The following is a 26,845-nucleotide window of genomic DNA, read 5'->3' as shown; positions in this document are numbered from 1 at the left end:
AGCTTCCTTGTCCCTCTAGTTATTTGATTTGTACAAATTGCTTTCCTGTAGTAACTACTGCCATCCTATGAAGGGAGGTCTACATTTTGAGCCACCTTTGTGTGATAAACTGGAAGCTGAAAAGGGGTCTTTGGTTAACTGTTCATGCATATATAATTTATGTGATAAATTATTCTTCACCAGTGAAGAAGGCAGATTGGAGTTTTTCAAGACAGGGTTTTTTTTTTTGGAGATGCCATTTCACTGGTCTAAAGGAATGAAGCCAGTGAAGTCACTATGGGGAAGAGACAGTTGCAGAGAGAAAAAGAGAGAAAGCTTGCATACACAGGGAAAGAAATATTGCAGAGCATGGAGGAAGCAGAAGGGGATCAAAATGTCTGGATTATACAGGGAGGAGCTTCTTGGGGAGGGTAATAACACTAATGAGACCTCATGAAACTGAAAAACTTCAGTAAGGCAAAGATCAAATCACTGCCCACAGAATGGGAAACAATTTTTATCAACTCCACATCCAACAGAATCCTAATATGTAATATATATAAAGAACTGAATAAACTAGCCAACAACAAAACAAAAAATACAATAAAAAATGGTGCACAAGCTCTTTTTCATGATGCCTCCTAGGACATAGGTTAGCTATGTCCAGATGAAGGAGATGAATATCTCCTTCCCTGGCACTGGCTGTCAGAAGCTCAGTGAAGTGGATGACGAATGCAAGCTTCACACATTCTATGAGAAGTGCATGGCCACAGAAGTTGCTGCTGATGCTCTTGGTGAGGATTAGAAGGGTTATGTGGTCTGGATCAGCGGTGGGAATGAAAGGCAAGTTTTCCTATTGTACTGGCTAATTTTGTGTCAACTTGACACAGCTGGAGTTATCACAGAGAAAGGAGCTTCAGTTGAGGAAATGCCTCCACGAGATCCAACTGTAAGGCATTTTCTCAATTAGTGATCAAGGGGGAAAGGCCCCTTGTGGGTGGGACCATCTCTGGGCTGGTAGTCTTGGGTTCTATAAGAGAGCAGGCTGAGCAAGTTAGAGGAAGCAAGCCAGTAAAGAACATCCCTCCATGGCCTCTGCATCAGCTCCTGCTCCCTGACCTGCTTGAGTTCCAGTCCTGACTTCCTTTGGTGATGAACAGCAGCATGGAAGTGTAAGCCGAATAAACCCTTTCCTCCCCAACTTGCTTCTTGGTCATGATGTTTGTGCAGGAATAGAAACCCTGACTAAGACAAATTGGTACCAGGAGTGGGGTATTCCTGTGACAAACTGACCACGTTTTGGGAAGGACTGTGGAACGTTGGGCTTGAATATCCATTCATTGTTAAGAGCTCTGTCAGATGTTTTGTAGGAGCTTGGAAGATAATGTTGAGAACAGTGCAAAAGATGGAGGCCTGGCTTGTGAAATTTTAGAGGGAAAATTAAAGACTCTTTTCAGGGCCATTGCTGTTTTGATTGTGAAGATTCTGTAGTTCTGGTTAGCTGGGGCTATAGAATCAGTTGTGATTAACAAGATACCAGAACTACTAAAGCAAAAACTTTGCATTACTGGGACTATTGATGCTGGTTAGCTGGAGCTAAGAAATTAGTGGTGATTAAGAAGAGACCAGCATCATTGAGGTAACATCTTCTGGGAAGTGTTTTCTGAAAGCACAAAGAGGCTGTGTTCCAGAGATAGCCAAGGTTGTACTCCTGCTGCAGTGAGACTTGGTAATATGTAAGGGTCACCCAGGTGGTACTGGTTTTGAAGGCATGAAGGGGTCATGCAGAGCAGCTGAGGCTCGGCACTGTGAGAGGGCATGGAAGGCCATTGGTGAAGGTGCAGCCTCAGTTGCAATTGAAGGCCCAGGACTGAAGGAGTCACGCAGTGTTTTAGAGATGCCAGTACAATGAGATGACCACCAAAAGCAGCAGCAGTAGTGGAGTACAGGCATCTGGAGCCTAGAGGACGATGTGTGTGCTACAAAGGGCATGGCTGGAGAAGTGACCCAAGCCCTTGGAGGAGCCCAGAAGATCGTGAGTTGGATCCCAGACATTGGATGGTTGGAGATTGATTTTTGCTTTTGATTGTGGCTGTGCCCTGATATTTTCCCTCTTGAAGGTTAGTGGAGTCCACAGTTAAGAGACTTTTAATTGTAAAAAGACTTTGAATTTTAAAAGAGATGGATATTTAAAGAGATTGAAATTTTAAGAATATGTAAAGACTGTGGGGCTTTTAAAGTTATTTAGATCTTGGGGATGAGTAAGAATGTAAGGGTTGAGGCTTACTAGTGATGTGTTTGTGTGTCAAGTTGACAAGGGGTCAATTGTACTGGCTAATTTTGTGTCAACTTGACACAGCTGGAGTTATCACAGAGAAAGGAGCTTCAGTTGAGGAAATGCCTCCACGAGATCCAACTGTAAGGCATTTTCTCAATTAGTGATCAAGGGGGAAAGGCCCCTTGTGGGTGGGACCATCTCTGGGCTGGTAGTCTTGGGTTCTATAAGAGAGCAGGCTGGGCAATTTAGAGGAGGCAAGCCAGTAAAGAACATCCCTCTATGGCCTCTGCATCAGCTCCTGCTCCCTGACCTGTTTGAGTTCCAGTCCTGACTTCCTTTGGTGATGAACAGCAGCATGGAAGTGTAAGCCAAATAAACCCTTTCCTCCCCAACTTGCTTCTTGGTCATGATGTTTGTGCAGGAATAGAAACCCTGACTAAGACACCTATGAAGCAAGGCATTTTGACCCATAGCAGAGTATGCCTGTTGTTGAGTAAGAGGCATTCCTGTTATAGACCAAGGAGAACTGGGGAGAGAAAGTTCAAGTCTGTTAGAGGATGCATTGTGGACACTAATCTCAGTGTTCTCAATTTCGTTAATGTAAAGAAAGGAGAGAAGGATATTCCTGGACTAACAGATACTACTGTGCCTCATCCGTTGGGACCTAAAAGAGCTAGTAGAACCCAAAGCCTTTTAATCTCTCCAAAGATGACGTCTGCCAGTATGTTGTCAGAGAGCCCTAAAACAAAGAAGGTAAGAAGCCCAGGACCATGTTACTCCACGTGTCCAGCAACACAAAGGCCGACCTATTGCTCTGAAGAAACAACACACTAAGACAAACAAGGAGGAGGCTGCAGAATACACTAAACTGTTGGCTAAGAGGATGAAGGAAGCCAAAGAAAAGAGCCAGGAACAGATTGCCAAGAGACGTAGGCTGCCCTCGCTAGGAGCTTCTACTTCTAAGTCTGAGTCCAGTCAGAAATGAGTCTTTTAGAAGAACAAATAAGTAATGACCTTTAAAAAATGGCCCACAGATCTAAACAAAGGATTCTAAAATGGATTGAGAAATACTTTTAAAATGTTCAACATCTTTAGACATCATGGAAATGCAAATCAAAAGTACTTTGAAATTCCATCTTATACATGACAGAATGGCTAAGATCAAAACTGCAAGTTACAGCTCATGTTGCCAAGGATTTAGAGCAGACCTCCCCTGGTGGAATGATTGCAAACTTGTACAGCCATTGTAAAAAATAATATGACAGCTTCTCAGAAATTTAGGAAACTATCTATCTTAAAACCTAACTCTAACACTTTGGGACATATTCCTAAAAGATGCCATTCTACCAGAAGGACACTTGATTGAACATGTTCATTGCAGTTTTATTTATAATAGCCAGAAACTGGAGACAACCTAGATGGCCCTTAACCAAAGAATGGATTTAGAAAATCCCACTGAACTTTCATTTTATATAGGTGCATCTTACTCAAAGTTGGCTGAGAGTCCTATCCTGCTGTACATTCTGACATGGAGGAAATGTTGTCCTTTTGGGAGGTGGCCCTTCATTTCTCTCCAGAAGAATGAAGACTTCGCCTGGGGCCAGTTCAGTGAAACTTTTACTGGAATGTGATGTTGCAGAATTACATCAACCTGTTTTTCCTGGTCAATGTGTTGACTCTTATAGGAAGTTTCCAGGGAGTATTCTCCATCAGAATTCACCAGAAACTAGATCAGAGAAGGAAATTAACAGAAGACCAGGATTTCACCAAAAGTCTCCAACTAGGTCTCCAACCATCATTGTCTTCACTCTTAGTGGAAGAATACTGGGAAGAATCCCTTATCATGATTCAAATCCTTTACCAAATACTAGACCTTCCTCCTCAAAAGGACATGATCTTTCTTTATCAGGAAGCCCAGTAGTCATTCTGGGAATGTGATAAGGGATTTGAGAGTTAAAGTGTCTTAAGTCATGCCAGGATGCACCTCCAATGTACCAGTCCACCAAGCCTGGGATGTCACTTGATTCTAGTCTAAGAGTAATGGATTTGATGTCTGTGGAGAAAGAAGGTTTATACCAGAAAGGTCTCTTCCCTGAAGTAAGGCATGGTTGAGTTATAAAGCCAAACCCCACATTACACAACAGAAGCAAGCCTGAAATTTCAAAACTTTCAGGTTCATTGATTCAAATAATTTGTTGTATGTTGTAAAACAGTGGCTCTACCAAAGCTGTGGGTATGGATGTGTGTGTGTGTGTGTGTGTGTAATTGTGAAAATGCATAGAAGATGTACCCAATTGGTTTGAATGGATGTATAAATGTGCATGCATTAATCTGTATATGAATTTATGTGTTTATGCATATTTGCTTATGTAAAAGTACTTCCTTCTGCAAGTGTTACTCTTTTCTCCTGATTCAATAGAAGTTTATTGCTCCAAACTTTCTCCTAGTCAGACAAAAAAGAGACACCTGGAAAAATGGGAATAACTTTTAGCAATTTATCTTTTACTTAACCGTCTGCTGTTTTAGGATAAGGTGTAAAGTGCCAGAGACTGCTGTTTCAAGTCTCAGAGGAACACAGAAGGAAGGTCAGCAACATTAGCAAAGTAACTTAGACCTAGAAAAGTAAACTTTTTACTATTATATAGCAACCCTAAATATCTCATAAGACAAAGTCTTACCCTCTGCTGACCCTCTGCCCCCTCCACTGACTCAAGAAGAACCAATAAGAAAGAAGATCCCCAGCACTCTCCTGCTCTACTCCTTCCTCAACCCCCTTCCGCAATAAATAAATAAATAAACTAGTAAGCTCTAAATAAACTCTATTCGATAATATATCCATTGTATGGCTTGTAACTTGGGGGAAAGGATGGTTCAGCATGGACCTAGAGAGGCACTCCCATCAACCTAGAACCTAAAGATCCTTGTCGGTGTCAGCCATACTTTCCAGACATGGACAGCAGTGCTGTGGGGAAGGGAAAAAACTGTCATGTGCCTGATGGTCACACTAAAGAAAACCCTGTCTTGGACAAGGAGCATGGTTTACATGACGCATTCCCTGACCAGCAGAATGGCTGTGTCGAATACAACTGGGACCAGTCATCCTCTTGTCCTAAGTGGGAATGTACAGAGCAAATTCATGAAATCCCTTTAATGGGACATCCTTCTAGTGACAAGGTCTCTCCGGAAACTGAAAGAGCACTTATGGCGCTGGGGCAGGAAAGCGGGACAAGTGTTGTCAGCGACGACAGAGTGAAACTGCCAGTGTCTGGAGCAGACAAATCTGTGAGTAGTGTAGACGGGCCTGTGTCTGAGGAGCCTGCCCAGAATGAGAACTTCCAGATGGAGGAGGATGGGTCTCTGAAGCAGAGCATTCTTAGTTCAAAGCTGTTGGACCACCCTTACTGTAAAAGTCCACTGGATGCTCCCTTGCTGTGCAGTGAACCCAAAGTAGAAAACCAAATGTCAGGTGGCAAGAGCAGCCAGACAGCGTCTCCAGTGGATGATGAGCAGCTCTCAACCTGCATTTCTGGATTCCTAGATGAGGTTATGAAAAAGTATGGAAGACTGGTCCCACTCAGTGAAAAAGATGTCCTTGGGAGATTAAAAGATGTCTTTAATGAAGACTTTTCTAATAGAAAACCATTTATCAATAGGGAAATAACAAACTACCGGGCCAGACATCAAAAGTGTAACTTCCGCATCTTCTACAATAAGCACATGCTGGATATGGATGATCTGGCAACTTTGGACTGTCAGAACTGGTTGAATGACCAGGTTATTAATATGTATGGCGAGCTGATAATGGATGCAGTCCCAGACAAGGTCCACTTCTTCAACAGCTTTTTCCATAGACAGCTGGTAACCAAAGGCTATAATGGAGTTAAAAGATGGACGAAGAAGGTGGACTTGTTTAAAAAGAGTCTTCTGTTGATTCCCATCCACCTGGAGGTCCACTGGTCTCTCATTACTGTGACACTCTCCAGCCGGTTTATTTCCTTTTATGATTCCCAAGGCATTCATTTTAAATTCTGTGTAGAGAATATAAGAAAGTATTTGCTGACTGAAGCCAGAGAAAAAAAATAGGCCTGAATTTCTTCAGGGTTGGCAGACTGCTGTTTCAAAGTGTATTCCACAACAGAAAAATGACAGTGACTGTGGAGTCTTTGTGCTCCAGTACTGCAAGTGCCTCGCCCTAGAGCAGCCTTTCCAGTTTTCTCAAGAAGACATGCCTCGTGTGCAGAAGAGGATCTATAAGGAGCTGTGTGAGTGCCGGCTCCTGGACTGAGACTCACTCAGCAGGGACTCCAGAAGGCGCCATGATGGAGCAGATGGTTTGTTACTTGAACCTCCAAACACTTACTGAGTCTTTACAGATATTTCAGATTGGTGGTATTGGGCCACTTACTGTTACCTCAGATTTATTTTTGCCCTTCATTTCTCCTACTATCATGTACTTTTTTTTAATGTTCAATTTAGTTTCATTTTTAACTTTATGGATTCCATATGTCCCTCCCATATTTAATATTTATTATCCAAACACATGCATATAGACAGAGCATGCAGTAAAGAGTATTAAAAAAAAAAAAAGCCTAGTAGATTTGGTGCAGCTTTTGAAACATAGTTAGATGTTAACTGAATACAGGTTTAAAAGTTAACCCCAGAACCTAAAAATGCAAGATGTTTTTGATACAGCATAGCTCAGAGTAGATGTTCCCTGTGGCATAAAGGGCAGCTAGGAGTGCTGTGGAAAGCCAGTCAAGTTCACTTACACCAGCAGTCCCGTTTGCTGATGTCCCTCAGCTGAGTCTCCGGCATGAAACACGTTCCTTCTGAAGGCCAGGGGGAGGGGCTGGTGTGCTTAGGGTAGGAGGAAAAACAGGCAGCATCCTTGGGTGCCAGTTACCTGATTTTTAAAAAGGCGGGGGGGAGGGGTTATTTTGTTTTGTTTTGAGACAAAGTCTTACTATGTAGCCCAAGCTGTCCTGGAGCTCAAGCAGTAGCTAGGCTGGCCTCAAACTCAAGCTAAACCTGTCTCTGTCTCCCCAGTGCTGGTAATAGAGGTACATACCAATACACTCTACAGTAAAATTCCCATTTTGGTTTTATGAATTATAATATGTAGGCTAAATCTCATAAAGGCTTTTCCTGAGATACTGAATTTTCTTGGATTTTTTTCTGGGTTTGACTTGTGAAAAAAACTTAGCATCCATCAAATTCATAGTTAATGAGAATTTGGCATTTCATGGAAGTAATTTGCTAGTTACCACTTCTCTGTGTTGCTGCCCATGTACTCCAAGGCATTTAAGATTTACTAAAAAGCCGGTCGTGGTGGCACATGCCTTTAATCCCAGCACTGGGGAGGCAGAGGCAGGCGGATTTCTGAGTTCAAGGCCAGCCTGGTCTACAAAGTGAGTTCCAGGACAGCCAGGGCTATACAGAGAAACCCTGTCTCGAAAAACCCAAAAAAAAAAAAAAAAAAAAAAAGATTTACTAAAAATGTTCCTACTTCAAGGCATATAAAAAAACAAACCCTCAAAAGTAGAAGACTGGGTATGGTCTTTTGCAGATGGGGGGTGAGGGAGAGGAAGCACTGAGGTCTCTGGGAGAGCAGTGGTGAGGGATGGTCTCTCAGTCTTCTCTGGCACCTCAGCATCCCCAAAGGCTCCTTTGGCTTCCACAAGAACAATCTGAGTCCTGTACTCACTGAACAGGCTGTAAGTAGTCCTGTTCTCTGGATTAGGATGAAGTGGTAGAGCTTGCATATTGAATCTGGCCTTTTGTGACATGTTTGAAAGGAATATAAGATGCATATTAAGCCAAACCAGTTTTTTTCTCTCCCAGAATTGGAGGGAAGCATTAAGAAACTTGTGTAGAAAACTACCAAGTACATGACAGAGAATAACTGCCTAGCTAGGCATGAGATGTTTGAAAAACAAAAAAGGCAAAATGGCTGAGTAGGGCTTACTGCCTCGGTTAGGGCTGAACCACCTAGATTTCCATGCGGGAGTCTCAGCAGCAGCACAGACACAGGCACAGGGTGGCACTCTTCTCTCTCTCCTCAGTTAGCCAGACCGAGTCCTTAGTGTAAAGCCAGGTCAGCAGTCCTTGTGCTGACCGAGGTGGAGGCACTTTATGTTGCTACAGTTTAAGGTTGTATCAACACTGGGGAAGATGTCTTTATTGCTTCTGTGGTACTGGGGCTTGAACACAGGGCCCATTTCTATGTTAGGCAAGTGATCTACCACTGAGGTACAACCTTAGCCTTCTTTATACAGTTTTAGATTTTGAGACATGGTCTTATGATGTTGCCTAGACTGGCCTTGAATTTGCTCAGTGGCTGGGCCTGGTCTTCAGTTTAATACTCTTGTCACCCAAGTAACTAGGATTACTGGCCAGGCTGCTTGAAGATCTTTTAGGGAAGGGGTTTGGGGAACAGGGTCTCGTGTGTCAGACTAGCCTCAAAGGTGCTAGGATTATAGGTCTCTGTCACCATGCCCAGCTAAGGATGTAGTCTTAAGACTTTCAGACATAATTATACCAGCATGAGCTTCTTCAAAATTTATATGCAAGATGTTACTATGGGATTTTGTTGGTGTGCCTATACTGAAATAGCCAGTAGTAAGATGACTGACTCAAAGGTCTTAAGGAAGTATTTTACTTCCCCAGTAAGAGACTTCATGCAGAAGTTACAGTTGTATTTCTTTGAGATTCTTGTTGAAACAGGGTCTTTGTTTAGCCCATGCTGGCCTCATACTTGCAGTACTCCTGCCTCAGCCTCCCTGATGTGTAGATTACATGGGTGCACCAGTATGTCCAATGCCTGGGAGAATAATCATAATGCCCACCTCTGCAGTCTGAGAAGCCGTCCTGTCAGCTGTGAGGAATGCAGGAATGAACACTCAGCTGTCCAGGTCCAGTTACTCTTTCCTTTCTAGTATGCTAGGACACCTTCAGGTGGACTATTCAGCTTGCTTTAGCCTACATGCTGGGTGTCTTCAGTATGTTCTACACCTGTTTCTGTCATTAGTGAGATCTGGTTTCAGCACACAGTTGTTCTTTCTCTCTCTCTCTCTTTTTTTTTTTTTTTTTTTTTTTTTGGTTGTTGTTTTTCGAGACAGGGTTTCTCTGTGTAGCCTTGGCTGTCTTGGAACTCACTCTGTAGACCAGGCTGGCCTCGAACTCAGAAATCAGTCTCCCTCTGCCTCTGCCACCCAAGTGCTGGGATTAAAGGCGTGCGCCACCACGCCCGTCGTTCTTTCTCTTCTTGTAATTACATGTAAACCTCTGTTTAGTACAATCTTTTGATGTTTGCAGTAATGGTTTACTGTCACTGACTTGGCACTGAATTTTGATACCCATAAAGTACTGGCAGACTTTATGTCACTGGGATGAATGTAAGCCTTGCACAAACTTAGAGCTATTCATATATGATGAGCCTTTAGCAAGCTGCCCAGTCTTCATGGGCAGACTTACCTGGCTGTAGTTGCTTTTTTCCAGTAGTAGTTCCTTTTGTTAAACCTCTAGCAATCTATAAAGATTTAATTTATCTTTTAGTTTTCTTAAGAGTTATGGAGACTTAACTTTCAGTTGGCCTCTCAAGGAAAAGAAGTTGCTGCCAATAACTTCACAGCACATTTTTGGCTTTGCACTGTATTCTGTTTACCATTGAATCTGAATAACATGGTCATCGTGAGTTTATGGTTGGAATACACCAGTACAGCGCTAACTAGGGACACAGCCAGTACTCGTCTAATGTGACTTGTTCCTTTCCTCTGCAGTTGGGGCTCACTGCTTCTTCCCTGCCTTAGGAGCCATTGGGGGTCTGAGCAGATCAGAGACAGTGAGAGAATAATGTCAATGAAATACACTGATTTATATGCTGTGCTTCATTATGTTAAGAGACCAAGTTAATCAACAATTATAAAGTACATCATTTTGCTATGTGCTAGGTAGGCTCTGCCTCCTGGCCAGTAGATGTCTAAGATCTGGGAAATAGCATCCAAGAAATGCTATTGTATTTGGGGGTTACAAAAGCAGACCTAGACAACTTGTTCACTTGAATGATACCTGTTGGTCAGATTTTATTAAAAGATTATGATCATGTAAAATTACAGTCAGTACTCAACACTTCTAGCAAAATATTTTTTTTAAAAATAAAGTAAAGGTGCAGAAGATTCCATAGAGAACATCGGCACAACAATCAAGGAAAATGTAAAACGCAAAAAGATCCTAACTCAAAACATCCAAGAAATACAGGACACAATGAGAAGACCAAACCTACGGATAATAGGAGTGGATGAGAATGAAGATTTTCAACTCAAAGGACCAGCAAACATCTTCAAAAAAATTATAGAAGAAAACTTCCCAAATCTAAAGAAAGAGATGCCCATGAACATACAAGAAGCCTACAGAACTCCAAATAGACTGGACCAGAAAAGAAATACCTCCCGACACATAATAATCAGAACAACAAATGCTCTAAATAAAGATAGAATACTAAAAGCAGTAAGAGAAAAAGGCCAAGTAACATATAAAGGCAAGCCTATCAGAATTACACCAGATTTTTCACCAGAGACTATGAAAGCCAGAAGATCCTGGACAGATGTTATACAGACACTAAAAGAACACAAATTCCAGCCCAGGCTACTATACCCAGCCAAACTCTCAATTAACATAGATGGAGAAACCAAAGTATTCCACGACAAAACCAAATTCACACATTACCTCTCCAGGAATACAGCCCTTCAAAGGATAATAACAGAAAAAAAACAATAAAGGGACAGGAACCACGCCCTAGAAACAACAAGAAGGTAATCCCTCAACAAACCTAAAAGAAGACAGCCACAAGAACAGAATGCCAACTTTAACAACAAAAATAACAGGAAACAACAAATACTTTTCCTTAATATCTCTTAATATCAATGGACTCAACTCCCTGATAAAAAGACATAGACTAACAGGCTGACTACAGAAACAGGACCCAACATTTTGCTGCTTACAGGAAACTCATCTCATAGAAAAAGATAGACACTACCTCAGAATGAAAGGCTGGAAAATAATTTTCCAAGCAAATGGTAGGAAGAAACAAGCTGGAGTAGCCATTATATCTGATAAGATTGACTTCAAACCCAAAGTCATCAAAAAAGACAAGGAAGGGCACTTCATTTTCATCAAAGGTAAAATCCTCCAAGAGGAACTATCAATCCTGAATATCTATGCTCCAAATACAAAGGCAGCCACATTCATTAAAGAAACTTTAGTAAATCTCAAAGCACATATTGCACCTCATACAATAATAGTAGGAGACTTCAACACACCACTTTCACCAATGGACAGATCGTGGAAACAGAAACTAAACAGGGACACAGTGAAACTAACAGAAGTTATGAATCAAATGGATCTGGCAGATATCTACAGAACATTCTATCCTAAAACAAAAGGATATACCTTCTTCTTGACACCTCATGGTACCTTCTCCAAAATTGACCACATAATTGGTCACAAAACAGGCCTCAACAGATACAATAATATTGAAATTGTCCCATGCATCCTATCAGATCACCATGGACTAAGGCTGATCTTCAATAACAAAATAAATAATACAAAGCCAACATTCACGTGGAAACTGAACAACACTCTTCTCAATGATACCTTGGTCAAGGAAGGAATAAAGAAAGAAATTAAGTACTTTTTAGAGTTCAATGAAAATGAAGCCACAACATACCCAAACTTATGGGACACAATGAAAGCATTTCTAAGAGGAAAACTCATAGCTCTGAGTGCCTCCAAAAGGAAACTAGAAAGAGCACACATTAGCAGCTTGACAACACACCTAAAAGCACTAGAACAAAAGGAAGCAAATTCACCCAAGAGGAGTAGAAGGCAGGAAATAATCAAACTCAGGGGCGAAATCAACCAAGTGGAAACAAGAAGAACTATTCAAAGAATCAACCAATCAAGGAGCTGGTTCTTTGAAAAAATCAACAAGATAGATAAACCCTTAGCCAGACTCACTAGAGGGCACAAGGAAAGCATCCTAATTAACAAAATCAGAAATGAAAAAGGTGACATAACAACAGATCCTGAAGACATCCAAAACACCATCAGATCCTTCTACCAAAGGCTATACTCAACAAAACTGGTGAACCTGGATGAAATGGAGAAGTTCCTAAACAGATACCAGGTACCAAAGGTGAATCAAGATCAGGTTAATGATCTAAACAGCCCTATATCCCCCAAAGAAATAGAAGCAGTCATTAATAGTCTCCCAACTAAAAAAAGCCCAGGACCAGATGGGTTTAGTGCAGAGTTCTATCAGACCTTCAAAGAAGATCTAATCCCAGTTCTTCACAAACTATTCCACAAGATAGAAACAGAAGGTACTCTACCCAACTCATTCTATGAAGCCACAATTACTCTGATACCTAAACCACAAAAAGACCCAACAAAGATAGAAAACTTCAGACCAATATCCCTTATGAATATTGATGCAAAAATCCTCAATAAAGTTCTTGCTAACTGAATCCAAGAACACATCAAAACAATCATCCATCCTGACCAAGTAGGTTTCATCCCAGGATGCAGGGATGGTTCAATATATGGAAATCCATCAACGTAATCCAGTATATAAACAAACTCAAAGACAAAAAACACATGGTCATCTCGTTAGATGCGGAAAAAGCATTTGACAAGATCCAACACCCATTCATGATAAAAGTCTTGGAAAGATCAGGAATTCAAGGCCCATACCTAAACATGATAAAAGCAATCTACAGCAAACCAGTAGCCAACATCAAAGTAAATGGTCAGAAGCTTGAAGCAATCCCTCTAAAATCAGGGACTAGACAAGGCTGTCCACTTTCTCCATACCTATTCAACATTGTACTTGAAGTCCTAGCCAGAGCAATTCGACAACAAAAGGAGATCAAAGGGATACAATTTGGAAAAGATGAAGTCAAAATATCACTTTTTGCAGATGATAGGATAGTATATATAAGTGACCCTAAAAATTCCACCAGAGAACTCCTAAACCTGATAAACAGCTTCTGTGAAGTAGCTGGATATAAAATTAACTCAAACAAATCAATGGCCTTTCTCTACACAAAGAATAAACAGGCTGAGAAAGAAATTAGGGAAACAAAACCCTTCTCAATAGTCACAAATAATATAAAATATCTTGGCGTGACTCTAACTAAGGAAGTGAAAGATCTGTATAATAAAAACTTCAAGTCTCTGAAGAAAGAAATTATAGAAGATCTCAGAAGATGGAAAGATCTCCCATGCTCATGGATTGGCAGGATCAACATTGTAAAAATGGCTATCTTGCCAAAAGCAATCTACAGATTCAATGCAATCCCCATCAAAATTCCAACTCAATTCTTCAACGAATTAGAAAGTGCAATCTGCAAATTCATCTGGAATAACAAAAAACCTAGGATAGCAAAAACTCTTCTCAAGGATAAAAGTACCTCTGGTGGAATCACCATGCCGGACCTAAAGCTTTACTACAGAGCAATTATGATAAAAACTGCATGGTACTGGTATAGTGACAGACAAATAGACCAATGGAATAGAATTGAAGACCCAGAAATGAACCCACACATCTACAGTCACTTGATCTTCGACAAGGGAGCTAAAAACATCCAGTTGAAGAAAGACAGCATTTTCAACAAATGGTGCTGGCACAACTGGTTGTTAACATGTAGAAGAATGCGAATCGATCCATTCCTATCTCCTTGTACTAAGGTCAAGTCTAAGTGGATCAAGGAACTTCACATAAAACCAGAGACACTGAAACTTATAGAGGAGAAAGTGGGGAAAAGCCTTGAAGATATGGGCACAGGGGAAAAATTCTTGAATAGAACAGCAATGGCTTTTGCTGTAAGATCAAGAATTGATGCCGGGCGTGGTGGCGCACGCCTTTAATCCCAGCACTCGGGAGGCAGAGGCAGGCGGATTTCTGAGTTCGAGGCCAGCCTGGTCTACAAAGTGAGTGCCAGGACAGCCAGGGCTACACAGAGAAACCCTGTCTCGAAAAACCAAAAAAAAAAAAAAAAAAAAAAAAAAAGAATTGACAAGTGGGACCTCATGAAACTGCAAAGCTTCTGCAAGGCAAAAGACACCATCAATAAGACAAAAAAACCACCAACAAATTGGGAAAGGATCTTCACCTATGCTAAATCAGATAAGGGACTAATATCCAATATATATAAAGAACTCAAGAAGGTGGACTCCAGAAAGTCAAATAACCCCATTAAAAATTGGGGCTCAGAACTAAACAAAGAATTCTCACCTGAGGAATACCGAATGGCAGAGAAGCACCTGAAAAAATGTTCAACATCCTTAATCATCAGGGAAATGCAAATCAAAACAACGCTGACATTCCACCTCACACCAGTCAGAATGGCTAAGATCAAAAATTCAGGTGACAGCAGATGCTGGCGAGGATGTGGAGAAAGAGGAACACTCCTCCATTGTTGGTAGGATTGCAAGCTTGTACAACCACTCTGGAAATCAGTCTGGCGGTTCCTCAGAAAATTGGACATAGTACTACTGGAGGATCCAGCAATACCTCTCCTGGGCATATATCCAGAAGACGTCCCAACCGGTAAAAAGGACACATGCTCCACTATGTTCATAGCAGCCCTATTTATAATAGCCAGAAGCTGGAAAGAACCCAGATGTCCCTCAACAGAGGAATGGATAAAGAAATTATGGTACATTTACACAATGGAGTAATACTCAGCTATTAAAAAGAATGAATTTTTGAAATTCCTAGCCAAATGGATGGACCTGGAGGGCATCATCTTGAGTGAGGTAACACAATCACAAAAGAACTCACACAATATGTATTCACTGATAAGTGGATATTAGCCCAAACTTAGGATACCCAAGATATAAGATACAATTTGCTAAACGCATGAAACTCAAGAAGAATGAAGACCAAAGTGTGGACACTGTGCCCCTTCTTAGAATTGGGAACAAAACACCCAGGGAAGGAGTTACAGAGACAAAGTTCGTACCTGTGATGAAAGGATGGACCATTTAGAGACTGCCGTATCCAGGGATCCATCCCATAATCAGCTTCTAAATGCTGACACCATTGCATACACTAGCAAGATTTTGCTGAAAGGACCCAAATATAGCTGTCTCTTGTGAGACGATGCTGGGGCCTAGCAAACACAGGAGTGGATGCTCACAGTCAGCTATTGGATGTATCTTAGGGCTCCCAATGGAGAAGCTAGAGAAGGTACCCAAGGAGCTAAAGGGATCTGCAACCTTATAGTTGGAACAACATGATGTACTAACCAGTACCCCGGAGCTCTTGTCTCTAGCTGCATATGTATCGAAAGATGGCCTAGTCGGCCATCACTGGAAAGAGAGGCTCATTGGACTTGCAAACTTTATATGCCCCAATATAGGGGAATGCCAGGGCCAAAAGAATGGGAATGGGTGGGTAGGGAAGTGGGGGGCGCTATGGGGGACTTTTGGGATAGCATTGGAAATGTAATTGAGGAAAATATGTAATAAAAAATATTAAAAATAAAAAGAAAGAAAGAAAGAAAGAAAGAAAGAAAGAAAGAAAGAAAGAAAGAAAGAAAGAAAGAAAGAAAGAAAGAACTGGAGCTCCCTCTGGTGGCAAGCAAAGGAAGTTCAAGCAAGCAAGTCTGGACAGCAGCATTTGCCTTCCTCACCTTTGTTCCAACCTTTAAGCTTAATAGAAGTCAAAAAAGTTGACCTTATTAGAGATTCTTACACTTTCTGGTGGCTGTCTCTGTTCTCCCCATGAGGCCTCAGTGTACAACAATCTCTCCAAACCCCCATGATACATGTGAGACATCTGCTATCACATCACATCTCTGTGTTGCTAGGAGTTTCCAACTTCCAGGAGTGATCTCTGCATCCAAGTATATTGGCACCCTTTCAATTTTCATTATAAATGTGATTAAAATTGTCAATCATGAATAGAACATGAAAGTGTACATACCAAGCTAACACACATAAGCAAAGGCCTGATTAGTTGGCAATAGAGGGCAAATTGAGCTTTAGAACGAACCCTAAAATGGTGAGATGTACACTGGAATTTGAATGAAAGAGATCAGAGAGCTGAACTCTGAGAATTTCTGACACAATCAGGATCAAAGGAAGGAAAGGTTACAGTCAGATATAGCAAGGGCAGGTAGGCCTAAAGATAACCAAATGACAGGAAGCAAGCTTAAGAACATAAGCAACAGAAACCAAGATTACTTGGCATCATCAGAACCCAATTATCCCACCATCCCAAGTCCTGCATAAACCATTCCACCTTCTGAAGCAAGATTTAGATCTAAAATCACATTTCATGATGATGATAGAGGATTTTAAGAAAGACATAAATAATTACCTTAAAGAAATGAAAGAGAACACAGGTAAACATGTAGAAGCACTTAAAGAGGAAACACAAAAATCCCTTAAAGATTACAGTAAAACACAATCAAACAGGCAAAGGAAATGAACAAAACCATCCAAAATCTAAAAAATGGAAATAGAAACTATAAGAAAATCGCTAAGGGAGAAAACCCTGGAGTTAGAAAATCTAAGAAGGAGAACAGAAATCATAGATGCAAGCATCACCCACAGAATACAAAAATCTCAGGTCCAAAAGATAACATAGAAAATATTGATACAAAAATCAAAGAAAGTGCAAAGAGCAAGAAGGTCCTAACCCAAAACATGCAGGAAATTCAGGACACAATGAAAAGACCAACCCTAAGGATAATAGGCATAAAAGAGAGCAAGGATTCCCAACTCAAAAGGCCAGTAAATATCTTCAACAAAATTATAGAACAAAACGTCACTGACCCAAAGGAAAAGATGTTCATAAGTATACAAGAAGCCTACAGAACTCCAAACAGATTAGACCAAAAACGAAGTCCTCCTGTCACATAATATTCAAAACACCAAATGCACAAAAGAATGAAAGAATATTAAAAGCAGTAAGGGGAAAAGGCCAAGACCTATCAGAATTACACCAGACTTCTCACCAGAGACTACTAAAGCTAGAAGATCATGGGAAGATATCATACAGACCCTAAGAGAACACAAATGCCACCCCAGACTACATTATCCAGCAAAACTCTCAGTTACCATAAACAGAGAAAACAATCTATTACATGACAAAAACAAATTTACACAATAGCGTTTTTAAAATCCAGTCCTACAAAGGATACTAGATGGAAAATTCCACCACAAGGAGGGAAACTACACCCTAGAAAAAGCAAGAAAGTAGTCTTCTTTGAACAAAACAAAAAGAAGACAGTCACACAAAGATAATTCCACTCCTACCAACAAAAAATAACAGGAAGCAACAATCACTATTCCTCATTATCTGCTTAACATCGATGGATTCAATTCCCCAATAAAAAGACATAGACTAACAGACTGGATACATAAAAAGGACCCAATACTTTGCTGCATACAGGAAATGCACCTCAGTGTCAGACAGACACTACCTCAGAGTAAAGGGCTAGAAAACAATTCTCCAGGCAAATGGTCTCAAGAAACAAGGTAGAATAGAGATTCTTTTCTTTTCTTTTTTCTTTTTTTTTATTAGGTATTTTCTTCATTTACATTTCCAGTGCTATCCCAAAAGTCCCTTATACCCTCTCCCCCACTCCCCTACCCACCCACTCCCACTTCTTGGCCCTGGTGTTCCCCTGTATTGAGGCATATAAAGTTTGCACGACCAATGGGCCTCTCTTTCCACTGATGACCAACTAGACCATATTCTAATACATATGCAGCTAGAGACATGAGCTCCGGGGGGTGGGGGGGAGGTATTGGTTAGTTCATATTGTTGTTCCACCTATGGGGTTGCAGATCCCTTTAGCTCCTTGGGTACTTTCTATAGCTCCTCCATTGGGGGCCCTGTGATCTGTCCAATACTGACTGTGAGCATCCACTTCTGTGTTCCCTAGACCCTGGCATAGTCTCACAAGAGACAGCTATATAAGGGTCCTTGCAGCAAAATCTTGCTAGTGTATGCAATGGTGTCAGCATTTGGAGGCTGATTATGGGATGGATCCCCGGGTATGGCAGTCTCTAGATGGTCAATCCTTTTGTCTCAGCTCCAAACTTTGTCTCTGTAACTCCTTCCATGGGTGTTTTGTTCCCAATTCTAAGAAGGGGCAAAGTGTCCACACTTTGGTCTTCGTTCTTCTTGAGTTTCATGGGTTTCGCAAATTGTATCTTATATCTTGGGTATTCTAAGTTTCTGGGCCAATCACAAAAGAACTCACACGATATTTACTCACTGATAAGTGGATATTAGAATAGCCATTCTAATAATGAATAAAATTTATTTCAACCAAAGTTATATAAAAGACTAAGGAAGGACAATTCATACTGATCAAATGAAAAATCTATCAGGATGAACTCTCAATTCTGATCATCTATGCTCCAAATGCTAGGCACCCACATTCATTAAAGAAACTTTACTAAAGCTCAAAGCAAACATTGTACGTCACACAAAAATAGTGGGAGACTTCAACACACCACTCTCAAAAATGGACAGATCATGGAAACAGAAACTAAACAGAGACACAGTGAAACTAACAGAAGTTATGAACCAAGTGGATTTAACAGATATCTATAGAACATTTCATCATAAAAACAAAATATAACTTCTTCTTCTTAATACCTCATGGTTTCTTCTCCAAAACTGATCATATAATCAGTCACAAAACAGGCATCCACAGATACAAAAAGTTTGAAATAATCCCATATATCCAATCGAATCAACAGAGACTGGTCTTCAATAACAACAGAAACAACAGAAAGACCACGTACATATGAAAGCCAGACAATGCCCTACTCAACTATGACTTGGTTGAGGACGAAATAAAGAAAGAAATTAAAGAATTTTTAGAATTTAATGAAAATGAAGGCACAACATACCAAAACTTAGGGGACACAATAAAAGCAGTGGTAAGAGGAAAACACATAGCCAGGCATGGTGGCACACGCCTTTAATCCTAGCACTCAGGTGTCAGAGGCAGGTGGATTTCTGAGTTCGAGGCCAGCCTGGTATACAGAGTGAGTTCCAGGACAACCAGGGCTTTACAGAGAAACCCTGTTTCAAAAAACCAAAAAAAAAAAAAAAAGGAGGTAAATGCATAGCTCTGAGTGCCTCCAAAAATATATATATATAAAATAAAAATAAAAAAAATAAAACCTGGACAGACAGTATACTACCAGCTTAACAGCACATTTGAAAGCTCTAGAACAATAAGAAACAAATACACCCAAGAGGAGTAAACAGCAGAAAATAATCAAACTCAGGCATGATATCAACCAAGTCGAAACAAAAAGGAAAATACAAAGAATCAAACAAACCAGGAGCTGTCTCTTTGGGAAAATCAACAAGATAGATAAACCCTTAGATTAATCAGAGGGCACAGAGAAATTATCCAAATAAGCAAACTCAGAAATGAAGAGGGAGATATAACAACAGAAACTGAGGAAATTCAAAAAATGCTCAGATCCTACTACAAAAGCCTGTACTCAACAAAACTGGAAAATCTGGATGCAATGGACACTTTTCTAGACAGATACAAAATAGAAAAGGTAAGCCAGGATCAGATAAACCATCTAAACAGTCCCACAAACCCTGAAGAAATAGAAGCAGTCATTAAAATTCTCCCAATCATAAAAATCCCAGGATCAGTTACTGTTAGTAAAGAATTCTATCACACCTTCAAAGAAAACCTAATACCAATACTATTAACTATTTCACAAAATATAAATAGAAGGAACACTACCTAGTTTGTTCTGTGAAGCCACAATTATGCATATTCTTAAACCACACTAAGATCCTACAAAGAAATACAACTTCAGACCAATTTTCCTGATGAACATCGATGCAAAATTCTCAAAAATATTCTCACAAACCAAATATAAGAACACATCAAAACAATCATCCATCATGATTTAGTAGGTTTCATCCCAGGAATGCAGGGATAGTTCAATATAGGGAAATCTATCAACATAATCCACTACCTAAAAAAAATTCAAAGGAAAAAGTTATGTGATCATTTCATTAGATGCTGAAGTATTTGACAAAATTTAACACCCCTCCATGGTAAAAGTCTTGGAAAGATCAGGAATTCAAGGCCCATAACTAAACATAGTAAAAGCAACGTACAGCAAACCAGTAGTCAACATCAAACTAAATGGAGAGAACTTGAAGTAATCCCACTAAACTCATGGACTAGGCAAGGCTGCCCACTCTCTCCCTATCTATTCAATTTACTACTCAAATTTCTAGCTTGAGGAATTAGACAACAAAAGGATGTCAAAGGGATACAAACTGGAAAGGAAGAAGTCAAAATATTTGCAAGTGATATGATAGTATACTTAAATGACCCCAAAAATTTCTCCAAAGAACTTCTACAGGTGATAAACAACTTCAGCAAAGTGGCTGGGTTAAAAAAAAAAAAAAAAACAACTCAAACAAATCAGTATCCTTCCTATACTCAAAAGATAAACAGCCTGAGAAAGAAATTAGGGTAATGACACCCTTCACAATAGTCACAAACAATATAAAATATCTTCATGTGACTCTAACTAAACAAGTGAAAGATCTGTACAATGAACTTCAAGTATCTGAAGAAAGAAATCAAAGAAAACCTCAGAAGCTGGAAAGATATCTCATGCTCTTGGATTGGCAGGATTAATATAGTAAAAATGGCCATCTTGCCAAAAGCAATCTACAGATTCAATGCAATCCCCAATAAAATTCCAAATCAATTGTTCATAGAGTTAGAAAGAGCAATTCTCAAACTCATTTGGAAGAACAAATAACCCAACAGAGTGAAAAGTACTCTCAACACTAAAAGAACTTCTGGGAGAATAACCAAATCTGAACTCAAGCTGTACTACATAAAACTGATATGGTGATAAAAGTGATAAAAACTGCATGGTATTGGTATAATTACAGGCAAGTAGATCAATGAAATAGAATTGAAGACCCAGAAATGAACCCACATACTATGGACACTTTGACAAAGGAGCTAAATCAATCCAGTGGGGAAAAAGACAGCATTTTCAACAAATGGTGCTCATTCAACTGGAGGTCAACATGTAGAAGAATACAAATTGATCCATTCTTTTCTCCCTGTACAAAACTCAAGTCCAAGTAGATCAAGGACCTCCACATAAAACCAGTTACACTGAAGTTAATAGAAGAGAAAGTGGCTGAAAGCCTCAAACATATGGGTACAAGGGAAATTTTCCTGAACACAAAACCAATAGCTTATGCTCTAAGATGAAGAAATGACAAATTTGACCTCACAAAACTGCAAAGCTACTGTGAGGTGAAGGACACTGTCATAGGACAAAACAGCAACCAACAGATTAGGGAAGGTTCTTTACAAATCCTACATCCAGTAGAAAGCTAATATCAAATATACATTAAGAACTCAAGAAGTTAGACACCAGTGAATCAAATAATCCTATTTAAAAATTGGGTACAGAGTTAAACAAAGAACTCTCAACTGAGGAATATCAAATGGCCAAGGGGTACCTTCAACATCCTTAGTCATAAGGAAATGCAAAGAAAAAAAAACCCTGATCCACCTAAACCAGCCAGAATGGCTAAGATCAAAAACATAGGTGACAGCAGATGCTGGCAAAGATGTGGAGAAAGAGGAACCCTTCTCCATTGTTGGTGGGATTGCAAGCTGGTACAACCACTCTGGAAAACAGTGTCTGGTGTTTCCTCAGAAATTTGGACATAGTACTACCTGAGGACCCAGCTATATCACTCCTGGGCATATACCCAGAAGATTCTCCAACATGTAATAAGAACACATGCTCCTCTATGTTCATAACAGCCATATTTAAAATAACTGGAAACTGGAAACAACCCAGATGTCCCTCAACAGAAGAATGGATACAGAAAATGTGTCACATTTACACAATGGAATACTACTCAGCTATTAAAAAGAATGATTTCATGAAATTCGCAGGTAAATGGATGGTACTTGAAAATATCATCTTGAGTTAGGTAACCCAGTCACAAAAGAACACAAATGGTATGCACTCACTGATAAATGTATATTAGCCCAAAAGTTCAGAATATCCAAGATACAATTCCAGACTATACAAAGCTCAAGAAGAAGGAAGACCAAAGCATGGATCCTTCAGTACTTCGTTGAAAGGGGAACAAAATGTTCACAGGAAGAAATACGGAGACTAATTGTGGAACAGAGACTGAAAGAAAAACCATCCAGTAACTTCCCCACCTGGGGATCCATTCCATATTCAGTTGCCAATCCCAGACACTATTGTGGGTGCCAGAAAATGCTTGCTGACAGGAAAGCGATATGGCTGTCTCCTGAAAGGTTCTGCCAGAGCAGGACAAATACCGAGGTGGATGCTCGCAGCCAACCATTGGATTGAGCATGGGGTCCCTAATGGAGGAGTTGGAGAAGAGACAGAAGGAGCTGATAGGGTTTGCAGCCTCATGGGGGGAGCGACAATATCAACTAGACAGATCCCTGGAGCTCCCAGCGACTGGACCACCAACAAAAGAGTACACACTGAGGGGACCATGGCTCTGGCCACATATGTGACAGAGGATGTCCTTATGTGAGGAGCAGCCGTAGGACCTGAGGGAGTTCGATGCCCCAGTGTAGGGGAATGCCGGGGCTGGAAGGCAGGAGTGGATGGATGGGTGGGGAAGTACCCTCAGATAGTCAGGGGGAGGGTAGATGGGATGAGGAGCTTCTGGACGGGAGACCAGTAAAGGGGATAATATTTGAAATGTAAATAAAGAAAATATCTAATAAAAAAGTGAGAAAGAGCTACTTTCTCAGCTTCAAAAAACAAAACAAAAAATAAGAAGTAATATATATTCTTATATGCATGAACTATCAAATTTTCATTATCCATTCATCTGTTGATGGACAGCTATGTTGATACCAGTTCTTCACTATAGTGAAATAAGCAGAAGAATACATAGGGGTATAAGCAGCTTAATGCAATGGCATGGTGTTCTCTTCAAAGCTAGTAAGGGAATTTTACTCACATCAATTCTCTGATGTCTAAACCATATTTTAAAAGCCTGTATAATTGAAGAATCTATCCCATTCTGATAGTTTCTTTATCTTAAAAGCCGTTAATTCAGGATGTTAATTACTTTTGCTAAATCCCTCTTCAGCAATACCTAGTATTGGCAACACCTACATAATCACCTGTCTGAATAACTGGAAAATGTGGGTACCCAAGGGGCCTTGAACTTGAAAGTACATCTTAAAATACTGCCTCTACGGGGATCAAGCAATGGTGGTTATAAATGTCACTATAAATGTAACATGATAATTAAGGGGCAGTAGTGGGGGATGTTATGCAATGTGGTCTACTGTATTTTCAACTCTAAGATAATCTAAGATAAATAAAATGTTTATATTCTAAATTTTGTTTCAACCCCCCCCCCCAAATACCACTTAATTAGGTTTTCTTCTTGCAAGTCAAACTAACAGAATTACTAAACTCAATTATCAGAGCAAATAAGAGAGCAAAGAAGATGGTGGAGACTTCAAGGGGGCACATGAAAGCGAAATGTAACAACTGGTACTTATTGGGCACGTATTAATTTCTAAGCATTTTCTGAAGCCCTTTTGTATGAGTTACCTTTCTTTTTACTGAGACAAAGTGCCTGTTACAAACCATTAAAAGGAAGAAGGGTTTGTTTTGTTTTACAATTGGAAGGCAAAGACCATTGTGGTAGGGAAGGCATTGCATCAGGAGTATCAGAGCTCACAGTCAGGGTGTAAACTGTAGAAAGGAACAGGCACTGCCTACCACCAACAAATGACTCCTTTTAGTAAGACACTTTCTAAAAGTTTCACCCCTTCCAAAACAGCACCAGTACTTGGGGATCAAGTGTTCAAACACAGTGTCTTATGGAAAACATTTTAGACTTAAATTGTAATGTGTATTATTTAATCTCCAAAACAATCTCACATGCTATTATTTTTGGAGTGACTTACATTTGATGGATGTCTAAATTGTGACATACTAGGTGATATGGCATTTGGTAAATGGTAGAATTTGAAATCAGACTTCGGTAATGAGCTTCTGGAATCTTTCTTCGGAAGCATATCGTCTTTCTTCGGAAGCATATCTTCATTCAGTCATAATCTTCCCATTCCACAGCACCCCATTCCTTCAGTCACTCTGCCCCTTTCCCAGAAGGAAATGACTTATAAAGAATGCAATATGGCCAGCCATTTACATTTGACCTGAAAACTTCTCTAAATGTTACTAATCACCACTCAAACCAAGACACATTGTTTTAAATCAACTTGCAGAAAGAGCACTTGATTCTCAGAGACTGTGGATCTTATTTTACTCTATGAATCTCAGAGATCATTTTTAATGAGTTTATGTTCCTTCATAAACATAACGTTGGATTGATTAACCTGAAACCTTTCTAATATTGTTATCCATAAAGTTGGATTGATTACACTGAAACCTTTCTAAATAAAGCTATTTGGTTTTTAGGAAAAGGTGTCCAAAAAAATACTTAATATTTATGATGAGAAATTATTAGGAAATGAAGAATAAGACATAGTTGTTAGCCTCAAAAGTATAATATTTCATCAAGGGGTAAATGTACAATTTACTAACCTGTGTTCTAAGAGATAAAAAAGCAAATAATTATACATCAATAAAGAAGAAATAATTCTAGCTGTATGCACAGGGAATCAGGTAGGAACACTTCAAGCTGTGTACACGGGTGATCAGGCAAGAGCACTTCTAGCTGTGTACATGTGGGATCAAGCAGGGGCATTTCTAGCTGTGTACATGGGGGAACAGGCAGGGGCAATTCTGGGAAATTTCACTAAGTAACATCTAGGTAGTGGACTCCCTTGGTTGGTGTTTCCAATACATCTTACATTTTCACTATAGTCCTTCAACTTAGCTCTGTCCAATTTAAACAAAACTATTTTGAAGATGTGAAGTATGCAATGCATAAAATATCTTCAATGAAAGTGAGAGCCAGTTTTCATTTGAAAACACTACTTAACTAGCAAATGTTTGGGGTTTAATTCTACAACAACTTACTGCTTTCCCTCTGGTTTATGCCAAGTGAAAAATATGAGCTGAGATTTTTATTCTCTAAATTATTTAGCTCTGTCATCAATGCTGCTAATTCCTACAAGTGATTATGCTTTCTATTCATTATTCAAAGCAGGTAGACTTCAGGTACCTCCCAGAAAAGTCACATGTTGTCAGGATTAACCAAGGGGAGATCATATATTCCTCAAAGTTCCTTCTATACCTGTATATAAAATGATGAGAAAAAAATAAGTCTAGTTTTAGTCAACATTTCTGTGTTCCACCTAAAACAGTCCAGTGAAAGAAAGCTTCTTTTTCCATGATCTTCACATGAATTCCCAGTCCCCATCCCTACCTGAAGTAGACTTTGCGTAGATTGGCCACAATGATCAACTAGACCATTTGAGAGCCTTGCTATGATTATAGCAGCTTTACCAGATTAGCACCAGCTGGCAGCCTCAAAGTGTGTAGCAAGAAGCTCTCTGCTATTGTCAAATAGTATGCTGCCAAACAATGTGACTTGGGGTTTCCATCACTTTTCCTACAACTTTCAGAGATGTTGAACGTCCATTGAACACACTTGGAAACTCAAGTAAGGAGAGCTCAAATATAAAAGTGTGTGTAGAGTGGGAAAACCCCTTATGTTTATCTAGCTGTTGGGAAACATTGATCCACACCCAGGATGGCGACTGTAGCTAGCAACACTCTTATTCCTTCTGTTTCCTTGTTGGCCTGTCTCTATTGCATTTTGAGTCACTATACTTCTTACAGTCTGATTAATAGTGATGATGAATCATCCCTCTCTTTCTTCTCTGCCTTTTTATTAGGCTGAGAAGAGGTGGCCATATGAATGAGAGAAGCAGCAGAACTGGTTTCACCTTCTCATCCCCTGCCAGAAAAGATGGCTGGTAACAGGTGCTCAGGACCTTATGTAAGTGGAACATTTGTTCCTTACAGACTTATATGCAAACCCACAAACAGGTAGTACTTAACTGCATCCAGTAAAATAATAAGATTACATATGATGATCAAGTGTGTGCTTTATTTAATACCCAATGTACATGTTAATAAAGAAAAAGAAATAGAAAAAGGAAAAGAAATAGAAAAAGAAAAAGAAAAAGAAAAAGAAAAAGAAAAAGAAAAAGAAGAAAAAGAAAAAGAAAAATGTACTTTACAAAAACATCCTGAAAAGCCCCATGAATCAGGTATGGAAAAGGATGTAATAGGGAACATCTAGAAAAGTAAGCTTTAGTCTGTGACACCCGCATGAAACCAATTAGAACAACTCAGGATGCAGCTGATATCAACACGGAAGAACCAAAATAGTGTGTGAAAATGTCATAAATACGCAAGTTAAGAGTAAACAATCAGAGATGAAATTAAGACAGTGTCACCTCTGACGGCATCAGAAAGTCAAAACAAGGTCAACAGAAGAAGGCTATGTGCTGAATGCACATATTTCTCACATATAAATATTTTCAAAGA

The 26,845-nt window shown here is 39.8% G+C and overlaps 2 pseudogenes; both read left to right on the top strand.

The window, feature by feature from the left end:
• The first annotated feature begins 655 nt into the window (after positions 1 to 655).
• Positions 656 to 3,242, top strand: LOC110303842 (small ribosomal subunit protein eS6-like; annotated as a pseudogene).
• Positions 3,243 to 4,297: 1,055 nt separating this feature from the next.
• Positions 4,298 to 6,966, top strand: LOC110295834 (sentrin-specific protease 5 pseudogene; annotated as a pseudogene).
• The last annotated feature ends 19,879 nt before the right edge of the window (positions 6,967 to 26,845 follow it).

Source organism: Mus caroli, unplaced genomic scaffold, assembly GCF_978045245.1.
Source record: "Mus caroli unplaced genomic scaffold, Mus_caroli_1 scaffold_1, whole genome shotgun sequence".
Taxonomy (NCBI): Eukaryota; Metazoa; Chordata; class Mammalia; order Rodentia; family Muridae; genus Mus; species Mus caroli.
The sequence above is the reverse complement of the archived record's forward strand: the minus strand, read 5'-3'. Positions and strand labels throughout refer to the sequence as shown.